Below are 26,456 nucleotides of genomic sequence, written 5' to 3' on the forward strand. Positions count from 1 at the left end.
TTAGCAATTTGTATCAAGCACTATATGGTGTTACCATTGTATACTGTAGATGGATACAATTGATTGAGTATTCAGTTGCTTTTCAGCACTGTCGCGCTTTCATTAGGGTCTGTGCAATTAAACTATACTGTCATGGGGATATCGCGACATTGAGGGGCCAGAAGATCGCAGCGTTCAGTATCACTAATTCCTGCACTGGTTAGAAGCACTTCACCATTTTATTAAAGGGAACCTGTCACTAGTTTTGTCCTGTGTCAACTAAAACTATGACTTTAATCAGCACCTGTGCTGCAGTCCATGAATGGTCATGTAACCCCGATGACTCCCCCTGTACATCCCCTAAAAAACTTTTTGAAGTTCTCCTGGGTTGTATGTTAATACTTTCTTTCTGATCTGATGGGCGTAATTTCTGCAGTCTCCATCCCTCCTCCCAGGTGCTGATCACCGTCCTCCTTCTGCAATTAACGAAGATGATGCCTTCTGCATCATCCACATATCCTGGCGAAATCAAGGGTTAATCTGTTCAGTTGAAGCCCCTGGAGCTTTCTTACCTGGATTGTCTCAGCGTTCAGTGTTGGCCACTCCCCTATGCTATATATACCCGCCTCTGGCACTTAGGAATTGCCAGTGTTAGTTCTTACTGTCTGGCTTGGAGTTGGAGGTGTAGTTCGTGGTTGGAGATTGTTCAGGAGATTATTGCTTGGAGCTTTGTTTGTGTGCACATTCTTATTCTCTCCTATTTGGTTTCTCCTTCCCTTAACTCACCTGTGTTCCACTCTGTTGTTTGGTGTGAGTATTTTGTATGGTTGGTATTTTCATTTATCCCTGTTTGTCATCCCTTGTTTGTCTAGTTAGTGTTATCCTATACACTTCGGCTTCCCACCTCCGTGGGCTGGGGGATTGCAGATTGGGGTTGATATAGAATAGCAAGGCATTACAATGTAATCAGGAGTAATCTGGTGGACAGGGATGGACTAGGGTGCTCCTAGTTCTAGGGACCTGGTAAGCACCCACAGTCCAGAGCACTGAGTTACATATACAGTTCATACCGCAACGTCTAAAACTTAATTCTGCTTTTTATTATGTACTCTGTATATAATCATCTTATTGTTATACTGTATATTTTGTTTGAGCACCTTCTGTTCCATCACATGCCCCAGCTATACTCTAATAAAGGTATTTTTATCTTCAGTCATATTTATTTTATCAATTATTGATCAAATCTCAATTCCTCTTTTTCAGCGATCTTGTATTGCCCCTTGTCAACCGTGCTGCTGGAAAAAAATGGACATGCCTCCATTGTGTTTGCTTGGACCCATGATCCATGAAAAACATGGACATGTACATAGCACCAAAGATTATAATGGAAATTCATAGAAAATGGATACCACATGTGTAAGGCTAGGTTCACATTGCGTTAACAGCAGCCCGTTCAACACATGCGTTAACGCAAGTGCCGGTATGTCAGCACGCTAGCGCAGATAGAGGTAGCAGATGTTCTATCTGTGCTAGCAGTGACGGACCCGGAAATGCTGCAGCCCGCGTCCCAGGGTCCGTCACTCAATGACAGCACATCGCTAGCGCACGACCATTATGGGCGTGCGCTAGCGATGCGTCCGACATAGGGCATAACGGCGGCGTTAACGGACTGCGTTACACCGCATTATGCCGCGGTGTAATGTAGCTCATCTAATGGATGCCACAGACGCAGTGTGAACCCATCCTAATGTTTAAAATTCCAAGTGAGGTGAAACGATGAAAAAAAATTAAGCAAAACATGTATTTCTGACATTATTTTTTGGGCGAGGGGGGGCCTTCTTTTGTGGGGGGGGGGGGGATTCATGGTCGAAATTACTTGGCATTGGCAACATAATTTTTCAAGTCAGCACCAGGATAAATTTTTTTAATATTTTTTATTACTATATTGGAAACGTAAAAGAACAATTGTGATGGTTGTAAAAATAAAATTTTGTTTGTGTCGTGATTTTTTTTGAGAATTTTTATTTTTCTGTCAGTGTAGGTGTACGAGGGTTTATTTTTGTAGGAGGAGCTGATATTTTGCATTGATACTATTCTGAGGTACGTACAGTGCTTTGCTTGCTTTTTATTGCATTTTTGGGAGAGTTGAGGTGACAGAAAAACAGCAATTCTGGCTTTTCTGTACTTAGGATAGGTCTGATCGTGGGAGCACTCCCTAGATCAGCTGTTCCCGTTGTCAGAAACAGCCAGAACTGCTTAGTTACAGAGCTGCGCAGCTCTATCGACAGAATAGTGGTCGCGCCCAGGTACTGCACATCCCCCCCCCATTGTTTTGAATAGATGTGCAGTACCCAGCTGTGGCCACTATACAGCTGTGCTGTGCTGACCAGTTCTGGCCGCCGCCACCATCGGGATCCGCTGATTGGCGAGAGTTCCGGGTGTCGAACCCTCACGATCAGACATTGATCCAAAAGGTAGGCCATCAATGTTAGAGTCCCGGACAACCCCTTTAACAATGAACAATCAGTTTCAGTTTCATTTTTAATAATTCCTTGAAAGCCTTTGTGACTTTTTACACCACGAACGCTAAGTAGGACTGAACTTAAGCAATTCCAGGACCCCGGAGGCGGCCATATTGCTGCTCACCGGTTTTCCCCAAAACAGATATAACGTAATTACATAGCCTGGGCATTGTTTTTTGGGGGATTATTAAGCACGGCATGTGTATTAGTGATAATTACTGCACCAGATTCCTCCATAATCTGCAGACAGTTTTCCTCATGTCTCTAATCATGAATTCTCATCTTGGACCAAGTTAAAACACTGAATTTATTTCTCCGTTCCAGTGGATATTTATCACCAGCCGATGTGGTGACGTTACATGCGGAGATTGAAGATGTTGGATCCGGACTCGACTTTCTCTAGGATCCATTTTTAGCAGCTGGAATGAAACAAGACATATTTTTTTGGTAATAATCTACTGAGTGGCAGCGTTCCATGTAGCATCTCCGCCGTTCCAGTCCGGAGATTATCCGCCTGTTCTGCTTGTTGGTCCGGTGTCTGGGAAAAGCTTGTTCCACTCCGGTCCAATTCACAGACATGTGCCATCGCCATTAGCGGCCTTCTCCCTGCATGTGAATAGCAGGGAACTGGAATAAACTTTGGTCAAAACCCATAGCACCCTCCATCTGTAATAAACATTAGCGTTAACCCTTTATAAACCACTGATGCCTTCATTATGGGCGATGAGAGCTCTGTGGTGGTTTGCCAGTCTGCACCCTACACAAAATGAGCCACCATACCTTAAAAGGGTAAAAATGTCTTAAGAGTACCAGAGTTCCCCATAATAAAAATATTGTCATCAGCCCTCGCTCTAATACTACTGGAATAGTGTTATAGAATTCAATGCTAAAATTCTGTCCTCCAAAAACCACCACTAGAGGGCTCCCTCTCTGCGCATATATAAATGCTCACTGTCATATTAACAGACGTTGCATAAATCAATACAACCATATTCAGATAAACATGCTTCTTCACTGATGAGGTATCTCTTCTCCTCCTCCCTGAGCTCATCATTCACTCTGATCAACACCTAAAATCCATCTTGGGCTAATTTGGTCACTGAGGGATCAGATTACAGTTGCAGGAGGAAAACAGAGACGGTGCTGCTACTTTCTAGTAAATGTTTCATCACTTTTCTGTGCTGGATTCACAGTTACACTGCTCAGTATTGTTCTATTATGTCCTCCACGTGCTACTGCTACTTTGGGAACAGGTGCAAAATAGAGACAATGGAGCAGGAACTTCTCATGTCTGTGTGTGCTGTGTATGGGAGACATTATTACTAGTGATGAGCGAATGTGCTTGGATAAGGTGTTATCCCTGCGTGCTTGGGTGCTAACCGAGTGTCATGGGTGTGTCAGAGGCTGAAGACAGTCGCACAGCATCTAGCTGCAGGTCTCTGCGCTTGGCCTTACAGACGCCTTCTTAACCCTTATGACTTTTTTAACCAGTGGCAACCTTTCTCCGGCTCAAACTGATACACCTGGACCTGGGTGTTTATAGACTCCCAGCCTGCTGCCATCCATATGCCCCTGATGAGGCTTGGAGCTATAGCAGTCGGCTATCTTCCTCTTTGGTGTTGTTGGAGGACATCTGTGTTCCATATCTGAGTCTACTCAAGATAAGTGTTCCCCTTGTTCATCTATCCCAGCTGTCTTTAGTGGTAGTGGGGGTAGTGACTAGTGACACCCTGTCATTCCCTAAGCAGGGCTTATTGCCAGGGTCAGGCATGGATTAGGTTCCTGCTCGGCGATAGAGGCAGAACCTATTTAGGGCAGACAGGGTGACTTTAGATCTGCCTAGGGGTCTCCACTCCCCCTTCACTAGTGTTGCTCTCCCTTCTCCTCATCCCTCCATCCATGTTGAACTTAGTCTTTCCTACACTATGTGTGAAAACGAGTGACTTTGGTGTGCTCAAAAATCATGTTTTAGTCCCCATGGCTGCATATCTCGCGGCTGTTTGACAGCCTCAACATATGCAGGGATTGCCTGGACTAACTTGCGGGGACACTGGTGGGTGACTGTCACTAGGGAAAATCTGTGACTGGCATTCTTAGGGCATGTAAGACTAATGTACAGATGAGGCATCTAATGTCATTGCATACCTTATTATCAACCATGTCATTACGCCTCTCATAGAAATTACCTCTTGTCACTGTTCCTGAAAGTAAATATTAACTTTCCTCATTACAGAGCAGACATGTCTCCTTCCTCCAAGTCAATTCTTAGGATGGGGGTATTTCTGGTTACAGAACCATCAGGATTAATACAGGCCTTATCTCACTCTCAGTCATCCATGACCCTATACCTGATGCTGGAATAATTGGTGGGTCTTGTCAGTTGGGTGAACCTAACACCCCCCTCCCCGCTGAGTATGCAATTAATCCTTGTAGGTAATTCATTTAGTTGCAGGAACCTATATGCAGATTTGTTTTTTTTCCTAAGCTTGTGAGAGTTAATTCTTATTTCCTTGTGTTTCTAATGTACTACCTTTTTAAATCTTTCCTTGCTGTCAGTGAAAGGGAGTATTTTTCTTGACATCAAGATTCTAAGCTACTACTTTAGTAAAATTGTTTCTAGTTTAGACAAATCTCTGGAATATAAATGCAGTAGGTAACATTTTACCTGCACAGATACATTGTACAAACCTGGAGTCCAAACATCAGGTTTTTCCTCCTAATCTGCTGGATATGGACATTATACTGTTTGCAGGGCTATGTGGGGGGCATTATACTATTTGGATGGTAATCAGGGCATTCAACAACGTGGAGGCTTCTGAGAGGGCCATTATACAGTATGGAGGGCCATTATACAGTATGGAGGGCCATTATACAGTATGGAGGGTTGTGTGAGGGTAATTAAATAATGTGGAGGGTTGTGTGAGGGCTATTGTACAGTGTGAATGGTTTTCTGAGGGTCATTGTACAGTATGGAGGGTTGTGTGAGTGCCATTGAACTGTATGGAGGGTTGAGTGAGGGCCATTGTGCAGTGTGGAGGGTTGTGTGAGGGCCATTGTACAGTATTAGGGTTGTGTGAGGTCCATTGTACAGTATGGAGGGTTGTGTGAGGGCCATTAAATTGTATGGAGGGTTGTGTGAAGGTTATTGTACAGTGTGTGAGGGTTGTGTGAGAGCCTTTATACTGTATAGAGGGTTACGTGAGGGCCATTGTACAGTGTGGAGGGTTGTGTGAGGTCCATTGTGCAGTATGGAGGGTTGTGTGAGGGCCATTAAATTGCATGGAGGGTTGTGTGAAGGTTATTGTACAGTATGTGAGAGTTGGGTGAGAGCCTTTATACTGTATGGAGGGTTACGTGAGGGCCATTGTACAGTGTGGAGGGTTGTGTGAGGGCCATTGTGCAATGTGGAGGCTTGTCTGAGGGCCATTGTACAGTGTGGAGGCTTATCTCTCTCTTAGCAGAAGACTTCATCCACTATAAGTTCATGCTCAAAACCTATAACTCTGCCCTTTATGTGGCCAAACAATCCTACTTCACCACCCGCATCACCTCACTATCCAACAACCCAAAACGACTTTTTGAAACCTTAAACTCCCTCCTGAAACCTAAAGTACAGGCCCCTATCACCAATCTCAGTGGTGAGGATCTGGCCACTTACTTCCTAGAAAAAATCAACCATATCCATCAGGATATTTCAGCCCAATCTCCTCAGTGCCTGGATCCCCTTCCCTGCTGCACCTCAAGCTGACTAGACATCTTTGAGCCTGTCTCAGAAGAAGAAGTTTCCAAGCTCCTTGCTTCTGCTCGGCCTACAACCTGCAACAGTGACACCATTCCTTCACCTCTCCTGCAGTCTCTCTCACCAGTGGTCACCACTCACCTGACTAAAATATTTAACCTCTCTCTTTCTTAAGGTATCTTTCCCTCCTCATTTAAACATGCCATCATAACCCCTTTACTTAAAAAGCCATCCCTGGACCAGAACTGCACGGCTAACTACAGACCTGTCTCTAATCTTTCCTTCATCTCTAAACTCCTGGAACGCTTGGTCCACTCCCGTCTAATCCGTTATCTCTTGGATAACTCTCTTCTCGACCCCTTACAATCTGGTTTCCGCTCTTTACACTCCACTTAAACTGCCCTCACTAAAGTCTCTAATGACCTACTAACAGCTAAAGCCAAAGGTCATTGCTCTCTGCTGATTCTCCTGAATCTCTCTGCCGCATTTGACACTGTGGATCACCAGCTCCTTCTCACTATGCTCCGCTCCATAGGCCTCAAGGACACAGCCCTCTCCTGGTTCTCCTCCTACCTCTCTGACCGCTCCTTCACTGTATCTTTTGCCGACTCCTCTTCCTCTCCTCATCCCCTTACTATCGGGGTTCCGCAGGGCTCAGTCCTAGGCCCCCTCCTCTTCTCTCTAAACACTGACCCTATTGGACAAACAATCAGCAGATTTGGGTTCCAGTATCATCTCTATGCTGATGACACCCAATTATACACTTCTTCCCCTGTCATCACCCCTACCCTAATTAAAAATACCAAGGATTGTCTGTCTGCTGTCTCTAACATCATGTCCTCCCTCTATCTGAAACTAAATCTCTCCAAAACGGAACTTCTTGTGTTACTCCCTTCTACTAACCTCACTCTACCCAACATCGAAATTACCCTGGAGGGTTCAACCATAACTCCCAAGCAGCATGCCCGCTGTCTTGGGGTCATATTTTACACTGAACTTTCCTTTACTCCCTATATCCGATCACTCACTCGCTCTTCTCACCTGCATCTTAAAAACATCTCCAGAATCCGACCTTTTCTCACCTTTGAAACCGCGAAGACTCTTACTGTCGCTCTTATTCATTCTCGTCTGGACTACTGCAACTCTCTTCTGATCGGTCTCCCTCTTACCAAACTTTCTCCTCTCCAATCCATCTTGAATGCGGCAGCCAGGGTCATATTTCTGTCCAGCCGCTTCACCGATGCCTCCATCTTGTGCCAGTCATTACACTGGCTACCCATTCGCTACGGGGTCTAGTATAAACTCATCTCTCTCACCCACAAAGCTCTCCACAGTTCTGCACTGCCTTATATCTCCTCTCTTATCTCTGTCTATCGCCCTACATGTGCCCTCCGTTCTACAAACGACCTAAGGCTAACATCCCCCGTAATCCGAACCTCGCACCTCCGTCTACAAGACTTCTCTCATGCTGCACCAGCTCTCTGGAATGCACTTCCCCAGACGATCAGACTGATACCTAGCCCCGAACTATTCAAGCGCACTCTAAAAACCCATCTCTTCAAACAAGCCTACCACATCAACTACTCAGTAAACTAACTGTGCCCTGTTCCCTCCTTCCAAATATTATTCTAAATCTGCACCCTACTATTCATCTGTCTCCACACCCTCCATGCACACGATAACTGCACTTGATACTTGACTATTGCACTTAAACACACGGGCTGATGACCAGATCATGCAGCTTTGCATGAAAATCCCTATTTATTATAATTGCCAGACCTGAAATAACAAGCACTTTTCACCTATTGTGTCCCCCCATTTCCTTGTAGATTGTAAGCTCGCGAGCAGGGACCTCACTCCTAATGTCACTGTTTAAATTGTCTTAACTTGTATTGAATTTATTGTCTGTACATGTCCCCGCTTAAATTGTAAAGTGCTGCGGAATATGTTGGCGCTATATAAAGAAAAATTATTATTATATTATTATTATTATTGTCTGAGGGCCATTGTACAGTGTGGAGTGCTGTGTGAAGGCCATTATACAGTAAGGAGGGTTGAGTGAGGTAAGGTTTACTGTGCAGTGTGGAGTGTTGATTGTGGGCCATTGTACAATGTGGAGGTTTGTGTGAGGGCTACTGTGCAGTGTGGATTGTAGTGTGAGGGACATTGTACAGTGTGGAGGCTTGTCTCAGGGCTTTTGCACAGTGTGGAAAGTTCTGTGAGGGCCATTGCACAATGTGAAGGATTATGTGGAGGATTATGTGAAGGCTATTGCACAGCGTGGAGGGTTGTGTGAGAGCCATTATGCTGTTTGCAGGGATATGTGTGGGGCCATTATACTGTTTGGATGGCTAGTGGTGGTCATTATATTGTGTGAAGGCTATTATACTGTGTGGGGTATTGTGGGAGCCATCATACTGTATATAAGGCTTTGTAGGGCCATCATACTGTGTGCGTGGACTATGGGCAACATCATACTGTGTTGGGGTCACTGTGCGTGTGGAGGGTACTGTAGAGGAATTCACTGAGGGGGTATCTTACTGTGTTTGGGGGGCGCATTTGTTGGCATCATTTTTTATGGGGGCTATAAAAGGGGTATCTCAGTGTGTGGAAACATTAAGGGGCTTCACTATGACAATGAGTAAAATTACTTTGTAAAAGATGCAAAGTTGTGAGATGCTATTATGTGACCCCATTGATTTGGGGGGGGGGGGGGACAGGAGGCCAAATTAGGACTTCTTCTTTGGGGGCCTCATGTTTTCTATGTACACGGAGTGGCAGTTGAGCATGTGCACCTCTACTCGATTTAAGACCAGGGCTCTTTTGCTAAGGATCCCAGAGGTCTGACACCCATTGATCAGTAAATTTTCCCCTGTGTGAAGTAATAGGGCACAACTTGTCATTTTGGAAAAACCTTTTAACTATATATATATTTATATAAAACAGGATTACTTTTCTGTTGGTCCCAGAGGTAGGTTGCATGACCATTAGTGGTATGTCCATGCATCTGTTATGAAGCCTTTACCCCATGAAAAATGTAAACCTCAATAGGAGTGGCTCCCTGATTGGACACAAGGACAGAGGACCGATTTTGTTATCAGTAGACAATCCCTCCAAAGTCTTTGGATTATGAGCTCAGTTATAGATACATGATAGGTAGCAGGTGGAATGGGCCTACATTTCATGGTGACGGTCCATGAAATGGTATGGTGGGAAGGTTAGCAAAAGTTGGCACCATCCCATTAAATTACGATTTCTATGAACCTCCACGTGGCTCCACATTTAATAACAATGTAATCAAGCAATGGAGAGGACCCAGCGTGGAGGCCATGGATGTCTTCTCTACTACCAAGGATGAGAAGATAAAAGGGGGTCAATACTGAATTCAACAGTCATAATATGAAGACGTTGGTACAGAAGAGGGATTTAACATGTTATGGGCCCCTTGATCTCTCTAGTTCACTCATCCCCTTGGAATTATATTATCAGTTTGTTATTCTTGAAGAAGTGAGATATTTTTATCTATGTTCCTCCAAGGGTCACGGCAAGACATTGTAATTAATAGGCTGGAAGTCACCTCGTATTTGATTGTATTTCTCCGTAGGGAGAAGTAAGGGAAACTTTGAAGAGTAGCAGTTGAACCCTACATACTCTTCATGTTTTCAGCACTCCAGAAGACACGTTACTATCAGCACTTGTTTGGTAAGACAGATCATCTAAAGCTCATCAGATCCTGACTCAAATGCTTCGACTGTGATTTCCACCAAATTAGGAATGTGGTCTCAGTGCACAAGGAGGTAACGGATTCCCTGAAGACTATACATTAAGGTGTTTCCATGGTCAACCGACACTATGAAGCTGGAGATTTATGTCACAAACACGATAAGTTATGATGTGGGATTGATAAAGTTGGGATATTAATCTGCTGAGAGGGATCTCGAAGCCTCAGATGTATAATACCTCAATGCCAGAGAATGTCATCAAGACAAGCTGTCTCTCTACGAAGAGTGGAACTGCATGTTCTGATGTCTGACCCATCTGCAGACAATGACACATTGCAGAATTCATGTAATTAACCCTTGAAATCAAGCATTCGGCATCCACCTGACTCTATAACTTACATGAAGCTTAAAAAGGCTATTTAGTACAAGGCATACTATATGTATTATACCGTAAGTGGTGCTTGGGAATTGGCTTTAGCCTGACTGTGAAATCCTGATCACTTGGTCCCAGTCCTATTGCTGATTTTATTCTTCAGTTCAAGGGTCGGCTTTTATTATGACTTGTGTTCCCAACTCTTAGGCATATCTCTGAGTATCGAATCTGGTTCTCATACTAATATTATTGTACATAGGAGCAGTATTATAGTAGTTATATTCTTGTACATAGGACCAATATTATAATAGTTATACTCTTGTATATAGGAGCAGTATTATAGTAGTTATATTCTTGTACATAGGAGCAGTATTATAGTAGTTATATTCTTGTTCATTGGAGCAGTGTTATAATAGTTATATTCTTGTACATAGTGAGCAGTATTATAGTAGTTATATTCTTGTACATAGGAGACAGTATTATAGTGGTTATAGTCTTGTACATAGGGGCAGTATTATAGTAGTTATATTCTTGTACATAGGAGCAGGAGCAGTATTATAGTAGTTATATTCCTGTACATAGTAGCAGTATTATAGTAGTTATATTCTTGTACATAGGAGCAGTATTATAGTAGTTATATTCTTGTACATAGGAGCAGTATTATAGTAGTTATATTCTTGTACATAGGAGCAGTATTATAGTAGTTATATTCTTGTACATAGGGGCAGTATTATAGTAGTTATATTCTTGTACATAGGGGGCAGTATTATAGTAGTTATATTCTTGTACATTGGAGCAGTGTTATAGTAGTTATATTCTTGTACATAGTGAGCAGTATTATAGTAGGTATATTCTTGTACATAGGAGCAGTATTATAGTAGTTATATTCTTGTACATAGGGGCAGTATTATAGTAGTTATATTCTTGTACATAGGAGCAGTATTATAGTAGTTATATTCTTGTACATAGTGAGCAGTATTATAGTAGTTATATTCTTGTATAGGGGCAGTATTATAGTAGTTATATTCTTGTATATGGGGGCAGTATTATAGTAGGTACAGTGGGTGAAATAAGTATTGATCGCATCGATATCAACCCATCCAGTCGACACAGGCAAATAAATCAAACAATAGATGTCCATAATTAAAATTATTATTATTATTTACTTATATAGCACCATTGATTCCATGGTGCTAAACATGAGAAGGGATTACATCCAAATTACAGATAACACTTACATAAAGCAAACTAACAATGACAGACTGATACAGAGGGGCGAGGACCCTGCCCTTGCGGGCTTACATTCTATAGGGGAGGAGACAATAGGTTGAGGGTTGCAGGAGCTCCGGTGTTGGTGAGGCGGTAGTTCCGGTAGTGGTGAGGAGGCAGTGGGGTCAGTGCAGGCTGTAGGCTTTCCTGAAGAGGTGGGTTTTCAGGTTCCGTCTGAAGGATCCGAATGTGGTTGATAGTCGGATGTGTTGGGGCAAAGAATTCCAGATGATGAGGGATATTCGGGAGAAGTCTTGGAGTTGGTTGGGTGAGGAGCGAATACTGTAAGTGTGGAGGAGAGAAGGAGGTCTTAGGTGGACCGGAGATTACGTGGGGGAAGATATCGAGAGATTAGGTCAGAGATATAGGGAGGAGACAGGTTATGGATGGCTTTGAAGGTCAGTATTAGTAATTTGAACTGGATACGCTGAGGGACTGGGAGCCAGTGAAAGATTTGTAGAGGGGGGAAGCGGAGGAGTAGCGAGAAGAGATGAGTTAGTCGGGCAGCAGAGTTAAGGATGGCCTGGAGAGGTGCAAGGGTGTTAGCAGGTAGGCCACAAAAAAGGATGTTGCAGTAGTCGAGGTTGGAGATGATGAGGGCATGCACAAGAATTTTAGTAGATTGAGGGTTGAGGAAAGGGCGGATTCTGGAGATATTTTTGAGCTGGAGACGAGAGAAGGTGGAAAGAGCTTGGATGTGCGGTTTGAAGGACAGGGCAGAGTCAAGGGTTACTCTGAGGCAGCGGACTTCTGGTATGGGGGAAGCGTGATATCGTTAATTGCGATAGGTCAGGTAAGGAAGATCTATGAAATGGAGGAAAGATGATGAGCTCAGATTTGTCCACACTGAGTTTGAGGAAGCGAGAGGAGAAGAAGGAGGATATGTCTGATAGACACTGCGGGATTCTGGACAGCAGAGAGGTGAAATCTGGGCCAGAGAAGTACATCTGAGTGTCATAATCATAATAATAATAATTCTCCTCCTGTGTATAGTATATACCTGTAAGTCATCTCCTCCTATATATAGCATATACCTGGTTGTCATCTCCTCCTGTATATAGTATATATCTGTGTGTCATCTCCTCCTATATATAGTATATACCTGTATGTCATCTCCTCCTATATATATAGTATTTACCTGTATGTCATCTCCTCCTATATATATAGTATATACCTGTATGTCATCTCCTGTATGTAGTATATACCTGTATGTCATCTCCCCTGTATATAGTATATACCTGCTGTATGTCATCTCCTCCTGTATATACCTATGTGTCATCTCCTCTTTTATATAGTATATACCTGTATGTCATCTCCTCCTGTATATAGTATATACCTGTAAGTCATCTCCTGTATATAGTATATACCTGTATGTCATATCCTTCTGTATATAGTATATACCTGTGTGTCATCTCCTCCTGTATATAGTATATACCTGTATGTCATCTCCCCTGTATATAGTATATACCTGCTGTATGTCATCTCCTCCTGTATATACCTATGTGTCATCTCCTCTTTTATATAGTATATACCTATGTGTCATCTCCTCCTGTATATAGTATATACCTGTATGTCATCTCCTGTATATAGTATATACCTGTATGTCATCTCCTCCTGTATATAGTATATACCTGTGTGTCATCTCCTCCTGTATATAGTATATACCTGTGTGTCATCTCCCCTGTATATAGTATATACCTGTGTGTCATCTCCTCCTGTATATAGTATATACCTGTAGGTCATCTCCTATATATAGTATATACCTGTATGTCATCTCCTCCGGTATATAGTATATACCTGTAAGTCATCTCCTCCTGTATATAGTATATACCTGTGTGTCATCTGCTCCTGTATATAGTATATATCTGTGTGTCATCTCCTCCTGTATATAGTATGTACCTGTATGTCATCTCCTCCTGTATTAGACCTAGTTCACATGTTATTTGGTCAGTATTTTTACCTCAGTATTTGTAAGCTAAATTGGCAGCCTGATAAATCCCCAGCCTACAGGAAGCCCTCCCCCTGGGTGTATATATTAGCTCACACATACACATAATAGACTGGTCATGTGACTGACAGCTGCCGGATTCTTATATGGTACATTTGTTGCTCTTGTAGTTTGTCTGCTTATTAATCAGATTTTTATTTTTGAAGGATAATACCAGACTTGTGTGTGTTTTAGGGCAAGTTTCATGTGTCAAATTGTGTGTGTTGAGTTGCGTGTGGCGACATGCATGTAGCGACTTTTGTGAGATGAGTTTTGTGTGGCAACATGCGTGTGGCAACTTTTTGTGTGTCGAGTTGCATGTGACAGGTTAGTGTAGCAAGTTGTGTGCAGCAAGTTTTGCGCATGGCGAGTTTTGCGCATGGCGAGTATTTGCGCGTGGCGAGTTTTATGTGTGGTGGGTTTTGAGTATGTGCAAGTTTTGTGTGAGGCAACTTTTGTGCATGTGGCAATTTTTCCACGTGTGCAAGTTTTGCGTGTGGCGAGTTTTCCATGAGGTGAGTTTTGCACGTGTGGCGAGTTTTGCGTGAGCCTAGTTTTGCATGTGGCGAATTTGTGCGTGGTGAGTTTTGAGTGGTGACTTTTGTGTTTCGACTTTTATGTGGCGAGGTTGGTGTATGTGCAGCGCCCCAGGGTCCTGGTCGTTGCAGTAATTCTTCCACCAGGGGGAGTGATGTTATGTTTGAATGCAATAAAGGAGATCTCTTTACCAGGAATCACAAACCATGCAACACACTTCACACTCCAGTCCACCAGGGGGAGCTATGCTCCTATTTATTAGGGCACTCTTCACAATTAGGTAAAACTGGTGGCCTGGATAGGAAGTTAGTCAGAAGCTGGCTGGGCTTCACTCAGTCAGTAGCTGTCAGGCAGACAGAGGGAAAGGATGAACATCTAATAGCTGCTGACAGAGTGGGTCGTGTTGTGGATTGGATTTTTTGGCTCCCTCTTGTGGTCACTAGCGACATGACACTTTGAGTTTCTTTCCTCAGCTTGGTACCCACCTGGCTCGTTAGTCCAGGGGTGTTGCTATTTAAGCTTCCTGGATTTTCAGTCTGGTGCCTGGCATCGTTGTAATCAGTTCCTTTCTGTTTGCTCCTGTCTGCTGGTCCTGGTTCTTGCAAAATAAGCTAAGTACTGCTTCCTTATTTTTTGGTTTTTTGCATTGCTCTTATTTTTGTCCAGCTTGTACTAAATGTGATTCCTGATTTTGCTGGAAGCTCTAGGGGGCTGATATTCTCCCCCCGGGCCGTTAGACGGTTCGGGGGTTCTTGAATATTCAGCGTGGAAATTTTGATAGGGTTTTTGCTGACCGTATGTCATCTTCCTATATTCTGCTATTAGTCAGTGGGCCTCTCTTTGCTAAAAACCTAGTTCATTCTTACGTTTGTCTTTTCTTCTTACCTCACCGTTATTATTTGTTGGGGGCTTGTATCCAACTTTTGGGGTCTTTTCTCTGGAGGCAAGAAAGGTCTATCTTTTCCCTTCTAGGGTTAGTTAGTTCTCCGGCTGGCGCGAGACGTCTAGAACCAACGTAGGTACGTTCCCCGGCTGCTGCTATTTGTGGTGCTAGGATCAGGTATACGGTCAGCCTAGTTACCACTGCCCTATGAGCTGGTTTTTGTGTTTGCAGACTTGGTAATAACTTCTGAGACCCTCTGCCATTGGGGTCATAACAGTATGCCAGGCCGTAGGTGAATGTTTAATGCATTGCAGAAGTGGGATAATAAGAAAGGAAATTCTGAGTTTTTTTTTTTTTTCTCTCTTTCTTCCTCCCCTTTACCTCTGAGTGGCTTGAGCTTGCTGCAGACATGAATGTCCAGACTTTGATTACTAGTGTGGATCAGCTTGCTGCTCGTGTGCAGGGCATTCAAGATTTTGTTACCAGTAGTCCTATGTCTGAACCTAAAATACCTATTCCTGAACTGTTCTCTGGAGACCGATTTAAGTTTAGGAATTTCAGGAATAATTGTAAATTGTTTCTATCTCTGAGACCCCGTTCGTCTGGAGACTCAGCTCAGCAAGTTAAAATTGTTATCTCTTTCTTGCGGGGCGACCCTCAGGATTGGGCCTTCTCGTTAGCGCCAGGAGATCCGGCATTGGCAAATATTGATGCGTTTTTTCTGGCGCTCGGGTTGCTTTACGAGGAACCCAATCTTGAAATTCAGGCAGAAAAAGCCTTGCTGGCTATCTCTCAGGGCCAGGATGAAGCTGAAGTGTATTGCCAAAAATTTCGGAAATGGTCCGTGCTTACTCAGTGGAATGAGTGTGCTCTGGCCGCAAATTTCAGAAATGGCCTTTCTGAAGCCATTAAGAATGTGATGGTGGGTTTCTCCATTCCTACAAGTCTGAATGATTCCATGGCGCTGGCTATTCAAATTGACCGGCGTTTGCGGGAGCGCAAAGCCGCTAATCCTCTGGTGGTGTTGTCTGAACAAACACCTGATTTAATGCAATGTGGTAGAATTCAGACTAGAAATGAACGGAAAAATCATAGACGTCAGAATGGGTTGTGTTTTTACTGTGGTGATTCTACACATGTTATATCAGCATGCTCTAAACGCCTAACAAGGGTTGTTAGTCCTGTCGCCATTGGTAATTTGCAACGTAAATTTATTTTGTCTGTGACTTTAATTTGCTCATTGTCTTCCTACCCTGTTATGGCGTTTGTGGATTCAGGTGCTGCCCTGAGTCTTATGGATCTGTCATTTGCCAAGCGCTGTGGTTTTGATCTTGAGCCGTTGGTAAATCCTATCCCTCTTAGAGGTATTGATGCTACGCCATTGGCGGAAAATAAGCCGCAGTTTTGGACACAGGTAACCATGTGCATGACTCCTGAACATCGGGAGGTGATTCGTTTTCTTGTTCTGCATAAAATGCATGATTTGGTCGTTTTGGGTCTGCCATGGTTACAGACCCATAATCCAGTCTTGGATTGGAAGGCAATGTCTGTGTCAAGTTGGGGCTGTCAGGGAATTCATGGTGATTCCCCGCCGGTGTCTATTGCTTCCTCTACTCCTTCTGAAGTTCATGAGTATTTGTCTGATTATCAGGATGTATTCAGCGAGTCCAGGTCCAGTGCTCTTCCTCCTCATAGGGACTGTGACTGCGCTATAGATTTGATTCCAGGTAGTAAATTTCCTAAGGGAAGATTATTTAATCTGTCTGTACCTGAGCATACCGCAATGCGTTCGTATATCAAGGAGTCTCTGGAGAAGGGGCATATCCGTCCATCCTCTTCCCCTCTTGGTGCGGGATTCTTTTTTGTGGCCAAGAAGGACGGATCTTTGAGACCTTGTATAGACTATCGGCTTCTGAATAAAATCACTGTTAAATTTCAGTATCCTTTGCCTCTGTTGTCGGACTTGTTTGCCCGGATTAAGGGTGCCAAGTGGTTCACCAAGATAGATCTTCGTGGTGCGTACAACCTTGTGCGCATTAAGCAAGGAGATGAATGGAAAACTGCATTTAATACGCCCGAAGGTCATTTTGAGTACTTGGTGATGCCTTTTGGGCTCTCTAATGCTCCTTCAGTGTTTCAGTCCTTAATGCATGATGTGTTCCGGAAGTATCTGGATAAATTTATGATTGTTTATCTGGATGATATTCTGGTTTTTTCTGATGATTGGGACTCCCATGTAAAGCAGGTCAGGATGGTGTTTCAGGTTTTGCGTGAGAATGCTTTGTTTGTTAAGGGCTCAAAGTGTCTCTTTGGAGTACAGAAGGTTCCCTTTTTGGGTTTTATTTTTTCCCCTTCTGCGGTGGAGATGGACCCAGTCAAGGTCCGAGCTATTCATGATTGGACTCAACCCACGTCAGTTAAGAGTCTTCAGAAGTTCTTGGGTTTTGCTAACTTCTACCGTCGTTTTATCGCTAACTTTTCTAGCGTTGTTAAACCTTTGACGGATATGACCAAGAAAGGTTCTGATGTAGCTAACTGGGCTCCTGCAGCCGTGGAAGCTTTCCAAGAGCTGAAGCGCCGGTTTACTTCGGCGCCTGTTTTGTGCCAGCCTGATGTCTCACTCCCCTTTCAGGTTGAAGTGGATGCTTCTGAGATCGGGGCAGGGGCCGTTTTGTCGCAGAGAGGCCCTGGTTGCTCTGTAATGAGACCATGTGCTTTTTTTTCTAGGAAGTTTTCGCCTGCTGAGCGGAATTATGATGTTGGCAATCGGGAGTTGTTGGCCATGAAGTGGGCATTTGAGGAGTGGCGTCATTGGCTCGAGGGTGCTAAGCATCGTGTGGTGGTCTTGACTGATCACAAAAATCTGATGTATCTCGAGTCTGCTAAACGCCTGAATCCTAGACAGGCCCGTTGGTCATTGTTTTTCTCCCGTTTTGACTTTGTGGTCTCGTATTTACCAGGTTCAAAGAATGTGAAGGCTGATGCTCTTTCAAGGAGCTTTGTGCCTGACTCTCCTGGAGTCTCAGAGCCAGCTGGTATTCTTAAAGAGGGAGTAATCTTGTCAGCCATTTCTCCGGATTTGCGACGTGTGTTGCAGAGATTTCAGGCTGGTAGACCTGACTCTTGTCCACCTGACAGACTGTTTGTTCCTGATAAATGGACCAGCAGAGTCATTTCCGAGGTTCATTCCTCGGTGTTGGCAGGGCATCCGGGGATTTTTGGCACCAGAGATTTGGTGGCTAGGTCCTTTTGGTGGCCTTCCTTGTCACGGGATGTGCGGTCATTTGTGCAGTCCTGTGGGACTTGTACTCGAGCTAAGCCTTGCTGTTCTCGTGCCAGCGGGTTGCTCTTGCCCTTGCCTGTCCCGAAGAGGCCTTGGACACACATTTCCATGGATTTCATTTCGGATCTTCCGGTGTCTCAGGGCATGTCTGTCATCTGGGTGGTATGTGATCGCTTTTCCAAGATGGTCCATTTGGTGTCTTTGCCTAAGCTGCCTTCCTCTTCCGATCTGGTTCCTTTATTCTTTCAGAATGTGGTTCGTTTGCATGGCATTCCTGAGAATATCGTGTCTGACAGAGGATCCCAGTTTGTTTCCAGGTTCTGGCAATCCTTTTGTGCTAAGATGGGCATTGATTTGTCGTTTTCGTCTGCCTTTCATCCTCAGACTAATGGCCAAACGGAGCGAACAAATCAGACACTGGAGGCTTATTTGAGGTGTTTTGTTTCTGCAGATCAGGATGATTGGGTGACCTTCTTGCCATTGGCTGAGTTTGCCCTTAATAATCGGGCTAGTTCCGCTACTTTGGTTTCGCCATTTTTCTGCAACTCTGGTTTTCATCCTCGTTTTTCCTCGGGACATGTTGAGCCCTCTGACTGTCCTGGGGTAGATTCTGTGGTGGATAGGTTGCAGTGGATCTGGAATCATGTGGTGGACAACTTAAAGTTGTCACAGGAGAAGGCTCAGCGTTTTGCCAACCGCCGCCGCGGTGTGGGTCCCCGACTTCGTGTTGGGGATTTGGTGTGGATGTCTTCTCGGTTTGTTCCTATGAAGGTATCCTCTCCTAAATTTAAGCCTCGCTTCATCGGTCCTTATAAGATTTTGGAAATCCTTAATCCAGTGTCCTTTTGCTTCTAACTTCCGGTGTCGTTTGCCCTTCACAACGTGTTCCATAGGTCTTTGTTGCGGCGCTACGTTGTGCCTGTGGTTCCTTCTGTTGAGCCTCCTGCTCCGGTGTTGGTTGAGGGCGAGTTGGAGTACGTGGTGGAGAAGATCTTGGATTCTCGTCTCTCCAGACGGAGGCTTCAGTATCTGGTCAAGTGGAAGGGCTATGGTCAGGAGGATAATTCCTGGGTGGTCGCCTCTGATGTTCATGCGGCCGATTTGGTTCGTGCCTTTCACGCTGCTCATCCTGATCGTCCTGGTGGTCTTGGTGAGGGTTCGGTGACCCCTCCTTGAGGGGGGGGTACTGTTGTGGATTGGATTTTTTGGCTCCCTCTTGTGGTCACTAGCGACATGACACTTTGAGTTTCTTTCCTCAGCTTGGTACCCACCTGGCTCGTTAGTCCAGGGGTGTTGCTATTTAAGCTTCCTGGATTTTCAGTCTGGTGCCTGGCATCGTTGTAATCAGTTCCTTTCTGTTTGCTCCTGTCTGCTGGTCCTGGTTCTTGCAAAATAAGCTAAGTCCTGCTTCCTTATTTTTTGGTTTTTTGCATTGCTCTTATTTTTGTCCAGCTTGTACTAAATGTGATTCCTGATTTTGCTGGAAGCTCTAGGGGGCTGATATTCTCCCCCCGGGCCGTTAGACGGTTCGGGGGTTCTTGAATATTCAGCGTGGAAATTTTGATTTGATGGTTTTTGCTGACCGTATAAGTCATCTTCCTATATTCTGCTATTAGTCAGTGGGCCTCTCTTTGCTAAAAACCTAGTTCATTCTTACGTTTGTCTTTTCTTCTTACCTCACCGTTACTATTTGTTGGGGGCTTGTATCCAACTTTTGGGGTCTTTTCTCTGGAGGCAAGAAAGGTCTATCTTTTCCCTTCTAGGGTTAGTTAGTTCTCCGGCTGGCGCGAGACGTCTAGAACCAACGTAGGTATGTTCCCCGGCTGCTGCTATTTGTGGTGCTAGGATCAGGTATACGGTCAGCCTAGTTACCACTGCCCTATGAGCTGGTTTTTGTGTTTGCAGACTTGGTAATAACTTCTGAGACCCTCTGCCATTGGGGTCATAACAGGGTCGCTGACAGGGGTGGGATCCTGTCAGAGGTCTAGACAGAAGGCCACGGAGCTGCGCCTGCCCGACGTGCAGCAGCATCCTAAGAAAGAGACACAAACAGCAAATTGTACTGTAGAGGGTGAGAAACGAAGTCATAGCAAAAGGAGAGGAAACCAGAAGGAGATCTGCCCTGCACAGGCTGCCTCCTTCTGAGGTAACAAAACAATATTGAAGCCAGCATATTACAAGTATAATAACAATGTATTGTGGAAAAACCACAAAAAATTCAATATGCTAAACGGACAAATAGGGGCCAGCTGCCAAAATACATGCAAAGGAGAAACAGAGAACACAAACAGCCATATGGTCCCATAAAAGATAAATATTTATTAATAAACATTAAAACACCAAACAAGATACAGAGATGCAGTACAGGGGATGAATATACGTTTCCTAGTGGCCATAAATAACGGGCCAGAAAAGACAACCCATAGTCCATGCAAACATAATTATAGGAAATTTTAGGGACAGTACCCATACCTAATGCCAAATGTGCACATATTCGCAGAGCAAGTGCCTATACATGGGAAACATTACATGTCATATTACATAAATTAACATACCCAGCAAAGGCACCACGGACAAAATAGGCAGGCAGTCAGGCCCCCATGTATAGGCACTTGCTCTGTGAATATGTGCACATTTGGCATTAGGTATGGGTACTGTCCCTAAAATTTCCTATAATTATGTTTGCATGGACTATGGGTTGTCTTTTCTGGCCCGTTATTTATGGCCACTAGGAAACGTATATTCATCCCCTGTACTGCATCTCTGTATCTTGTTTGGTGTTTTAATGTTATTTAATAAATGTTTATCTTTTATGGGACCATATGGCTGTTTGTGTTCTCTGTTTCTCCTTCTGAGGTGCAGGATCTGGTAGCCGGAACACCGAGGGAGCAACAGTCTCTATGCCTTGCTCCAGAGACCAGCAGGACAGCTAATTCTAAGTTATTGATCCGCCCCATACCCAGGAGGCATGGTGGCAACTTGTGGGGGCCGGGGCATGCTAGAGTCCCTGTCAAAAGCCTCAGGCCATCAGTCATACGGGTTTGTTCCTATCCATCTGGGGGACAGAGCGAAACAAAACATCTACAACAGTTGTGAGGACCTTATGAGAGGCTCAGCAGTAAGGTACTACAACACCCAGGCGCTAGAGGAAGGCTACTGATTTCCACCTGGACAAGGGAACTCTGGACTTGCCTCCAAACCGGCCGGACTCTGCCTGCCCTGTGATCTGGTGCTCTGGACTGTGGATGCTGAAGCCTTCAGTAAAAAGGTAAAGAGACTGCAATCCTGTGTCCTCGTTCTTCACTGCGCCTCACACCATCCACCATCTACCCCACTGCCCTATGGGGGCGATCCATGTGTGGTGAAATGTGCGCTGAGGGTGGTATATGTGTTCAAGCACGTTGTAGTGTGTGGCGCATTTTGTGTGTGTGTTCATATCCCCGTGGTGGTGTGGTGATTATCCCATGTCGGGGCCCCACCTTAGCAACTGTACGGTATATACTCTTTGGCGCCATCGCTCTCACTCTAAGTCCCCCTTGTTCACATCTGGCAGCTGTCAATTTGCCTCCAACACTTTTCCTTTCACTTTTTTCCCATTATGTAGATAGGGGCAAAATTGTTTGGTGAATTGGAACGTGCGGGGTTAAAATTTCACCTCACAACATAGCCTATGACGCTCTCAGGGTCCAGACGTGTAAGGGTATGTGCACACGTCCGGATTTCTTGCAGAAATTTCCTGAAGAAAACCGGAAATTTTCTGCAAGAAATCCGCATTTTTTTTTTGCATTTTTTTTCCGTTTTTTTCACGTTTTTTTTAGCATTCTGCAAGCGTAATTAGCTTGCAGAATGCTAAAGTTTTCCAAGCGATCTGTAGCATCGCTTGGAAAACTGACTGACAGGTTGGTCACACTTGTCAAACATAGTGTTTGACAAGTGTGACCAACTTTTTACTATAGATGCAGCCTATGCAGCATCAATAGTAAAAGATAGAATGTTTAAAAATAATAAAAAAATAAAAAAATGCTTATACTCACCCAGACGATCTCCTCAGCGGCGTCCGTTCCTCTTCCTATAGCTGGTGTGTGCGCGCAGGACCTACCATGACGTCGCGGTCATGTGAGCGGTCACGTGAGCGGTCACATGACCGCTCACGACCAATCACAAGACAGTGACGTCATCGCAGGTCCTTCACCGCACACCAGCCATAGGAACCGAAGCGGCAGCGTGCAGCAGAGAGGCGGGAACACTGCGGGGGACATCAAAGGTGAGTATAGGACTATTTTTTATTTTAATTCTTTTATTTTTTACCAATTATATGGTGCCCAGTCCGTGGAGGAGAGTCTCCTCTCCTCCACCCTGGGTACCAACCGCACATAATCTGCTTACTTCCCGCATGGTGTGCACAGCCCCGTGCGGGAAGTAAGCAGATCAATGGACTCCTATGTGTGTGGAATCCCCGCAATTCCGCATTTTTAATGAACATGTTGCTTTTTTTTCCGCGATGCGATTTTTTTGCGGAAAAAATCGCAACATTTGCACAAAAAATGCGGAATACACTGTAAATAATAGGAGGCATATGTTAGTGTTTTTTTCGCGTTTTTATCGCGGTTTTATAGCGGAAAAAACGCGCAAAAAATCCTGACGTGTGCACATAGCCTGACTGTGCAAAATGTTGTGGCTGTAGCTACGACGGTGCAGATGCCAATCCCAGACATACACACACACATACATACATTCAGCTTTATATATTAGATTGTTTTCATAAATACTCCTAGGCTTTTTTGCTGGAAGAATCTGACGCTGGGTATTCCTTCTCCCTTTGCTGTTCCCTTCCTGCACTCCAGGCTTCCGTGCGTCGGATCGTCTTGTCGGTGAGCTGACGTAATCCTCCTTTGTTGCCTGAACCAATATGAGCATTGCTATATTTTTTTATACATGGGCAGCAGTATTTTTGTGTCCTTTGACCTACATTAGGCAGCATAGTCTAATGTTTTATCTGTGCTCTATCTTGAAACATTGAAGTTATTGGATTGAATAATAAATTAATATGGTGTTTGCCAAAATACCCTTCACAAAGAAGTCTAAGGGTTCAAGCCAAAGTTCTTGACATGTGTTAATGGGTCGGGATGCTCTTTTTTTAATTGTCACAACACCCATTTGGCAAACAGGAAAAATAATTTCCTTTCTATGGGCACAGAGTTTAATGGATATGATCCCTCTAATTGACACAAACTTAATACTTCCAGTGTATGAAGGGAATTGACCAGTAGAACAATTGATAGCTATGGACCGGAGCCTCCACTTCCATATTGGTCAGATGTATGGGCCCTTGTAGAATTCTAGATTCTACATTGACCCCCTCCATGTGTTAATGTCCCTATCCAGGCAGCTTCCTGTAATAATGTCTTCCGTCCTGGCCTGTTCTTCTAATTACGGTATGTCCCCGGTCTTGGTCCCCCTTCTGTAAAAATGTCCCTCATCCTAGGTCCTTTCCTGATATAATGTCCCCCTTCCTGTGCTCCTTCTCGTTATAATTTCCCCTGTCCTAAGCATCTCATGGGTATCATGTCCGCTTTCCTGGTATATTGGTATATTGTCCTTCGTCATGGCACCTCAGTAACTTTTAGTAAAAATATCCCCCATAATGGGCCCCTTCCTGGTAAAATATCCCCTGTATTAGGGCCCTCCTGGAATAATGTCCCCTATCCTGGTATAATGTCCTCATCATGTCCCCCTTCATGGTATAAAGTCCCTTCCTATAGCAATATCCCTCATCCTGGGACCCTTCCTAGTATAATGTCCTCCATCCTATAGCAATATTTCCCAACCTGGGTCCCTTCCTGGTATAATGTCCTCCATCCTAGGCTATTTCAAGGTATAATGACCCCCATCTTGGGATCCATCCCTGTATAATTATCCCTATCCTGACATTATGACCCCCATCCTGGTTCCGTTCCTGGTGTAATGAACTCCATCCTGGGTGCCTTTCTGGTATAATAACCCTATCCTGGGCCCCTTACTTGTACAATTGTCCCCATCCTGGGATGCTTCATGGTATAATGTCCTTTCTACTGTTCTCTTCCAACACATTAAAACCGGATTCTTCTTACCTTCCTCCGCTTCCACGATGTAAGGAGCATGCCGTTCAGATTTGCAGTTTTAACAATGTGCATTTCCCTATTAGCACAGCAGAATTAAAGAAAGTAGAAAGTAGGATACAGCGTCCTTGACCAGTGGACTCATAGGAATAGCAACACTCCAGAATATTTTATGAGCGTGCATGGACTTTACACTGGACTACAATCTGTAGGAAGAAACCAAAACAAATGTGGAAAATCAAGTTCTGAGTGGTTAAAAATCCATGGAATCTTTATTATTATTTGAAGTTCACATCAGATTGGCATAGCTTGTACACAGCTGTATCCACACTATGCCAATCTGATTTTAACCTGAAAAAAAGAAAATATTTCATGTATTTTAACCATTCAGTGCTGAGATTTTCCATATTTAGTTTTGATGCTTTATTAGCAGAGATAAGCTGGTCTTTCGAACTTCAAATTTTCCGGCTTTGCCAAATTTTCTGCAAAAATGATCTGGGACGGCCTGTGGAAGCAGCTTGTGCTACAAGACCGTATAGCAGGAGTTTGCTGAACGACAGGCTGAGAGAGCCGAGCATCAAGCTGAGCAAAAGCACCATCTGGCGTTAATCCAACTCCTGAAGAAGCAATCTACCCCATTGAAGAGTGAGTCCAGTAATGTCAACACTTTTGAACCCCATCCCAAGCATTTTTCTGTCATGGACTCCAAAAGTGTACCGCACAAAGTTCTGAATTCTCCAACGTGGGCCTCACGACAGCTACGGTAATGTGGTGGACAGGCTCAGAACCAACTTCAGGCAGTGGGTTCAGGGACTATCAGCTACCACCTTCAAGGACATGAAGGACCTGATAGTGAAGGACCAATTTCTTCACCTTTGCCCTGTGGAGGAGTGATAGTTCATGATGGACCAGGAGCCAAAGGAAGCAGCCAAGGCAGCACAGGTCACAGATATCTATGAGGCCAACCTTACACCTGAGATGCGGAAGTCAGCTGTCACCAATGCCCCTACCAACCAATCCTCTGGTGGGTCTCGACCAGGGCAGGACTGGCAAATCTGGCAATTCTGGCAAATGCCAGAAGGGCCTGTCTGGTCATGGGCTGCCTTGTCTGCTACGTTGTTAACAGAATCGGTGTTCTCAAGATACCATACTGTTAAGAGTTGTGACAGATCACAAAGTTGCTGACTCCGACACTTACCTCAGCAGGCCACGGGTATCATCTTGCAGCACTTGTCCTGTATCTAACTCCTGTCAGTTCTATACTTGTGACCGACCCGGACATATTAGCATCACCTGCCCGTAGAGGCAGAAGAGGAACCCCACATCCGAGGTCCAGACTCCTAATGCGGCAGTCCTTTTTGTGGTTTGGGCGGTTGGGAGGACCTGTGAAAACTTGTAACCAGTTACTGTGGGTGATATGCAGCAAAGATGTGTGCTGGCACCGTCCACAGACACTCCCTTTAATGCATGGGATAAGCAGGGAACCAGACCTTGCAGGAACATGAGTGCGTAAAAAATAGCATGAACAGCATAGCAGGAAAACATAGGGGAACAGTCGCACTCACCATCCTTTAAAATGTTTCTTCTTTATTGGAAAATTAAAGCATAGGGCTTGCGGGAATGCATGGAATAAAAGCATTGTGCGACAGGATGAATTTTAAACCACCACAGATAGGAGTCTGGCATCCATAGACTTTATCTGTGTTCAAAAGTATAGACCGCACTTCCTGATGGATGGGGGTATAGAGGCTCTCCATGTCTATAGAAGCCAATGCATAGTCCTCCCACCAACCAATATCCCTAATGGCATTTAAAAAAAATTGCCTGTATCCATCAAATACGAAGGCACGTCACACAGGTAAAGGTTCCCGACAATTAATGGAACACATGAGATAGAAACATAATTCTGACCCCAGTCGCTTGCGCTTTGCTGGCCTTGAGAGGCTTAAACCTTTTGTCCGTGGAGGAGATGAGCATAAACTCATGCTTAGAAGGGAAGCAAGGTGGGTTTTCCATTATCAAGCGCAGGGTGCCCTGGTTTAAATGACAAACCAGAAATGTTGG

The 26,456-nt window shown here is 44.3% G+C and overlaps 1 long non-coding RNA gene across 1 annotated transcript; it reads right to left on the reverse strand.

The window, feature by feature from the left end:
- Positions 1 to 2,788: 2,788 nt before the first annotated feature.
- On the reverse strand, positions 2,789 to 24,475 carry LOC143793686 (uncharacterized). Its single transcript, XR_013220198.1, has 2 exons — positions 24,405 to 24,475; positions 2,789 to 3,107 (listed from the first exon to the last, which is right to left on the reverse strand). It is a non-coding gene; the product is annotated as an uncharacterized LOC143793686 (long non-coding RNA).
- Positions 24,476 to 26,456: the final 1,981 nt, after the last annotated feature.

Source organism: Ranitomeya variabilis, chromosome 1, assembly GCF_051348905.1.
Source record: "Ranitomeya variabilis isolate aRanVar5 chromosome 1, aRanVar5.hap1, whole genome shotgun sequence".
Lineage (NCBI taxonomy): Eukaryota > Metazoa > Chordata > Amphibia > Anura > Dendrobatidae > Ranitomeya > Ranitomeya variabilis.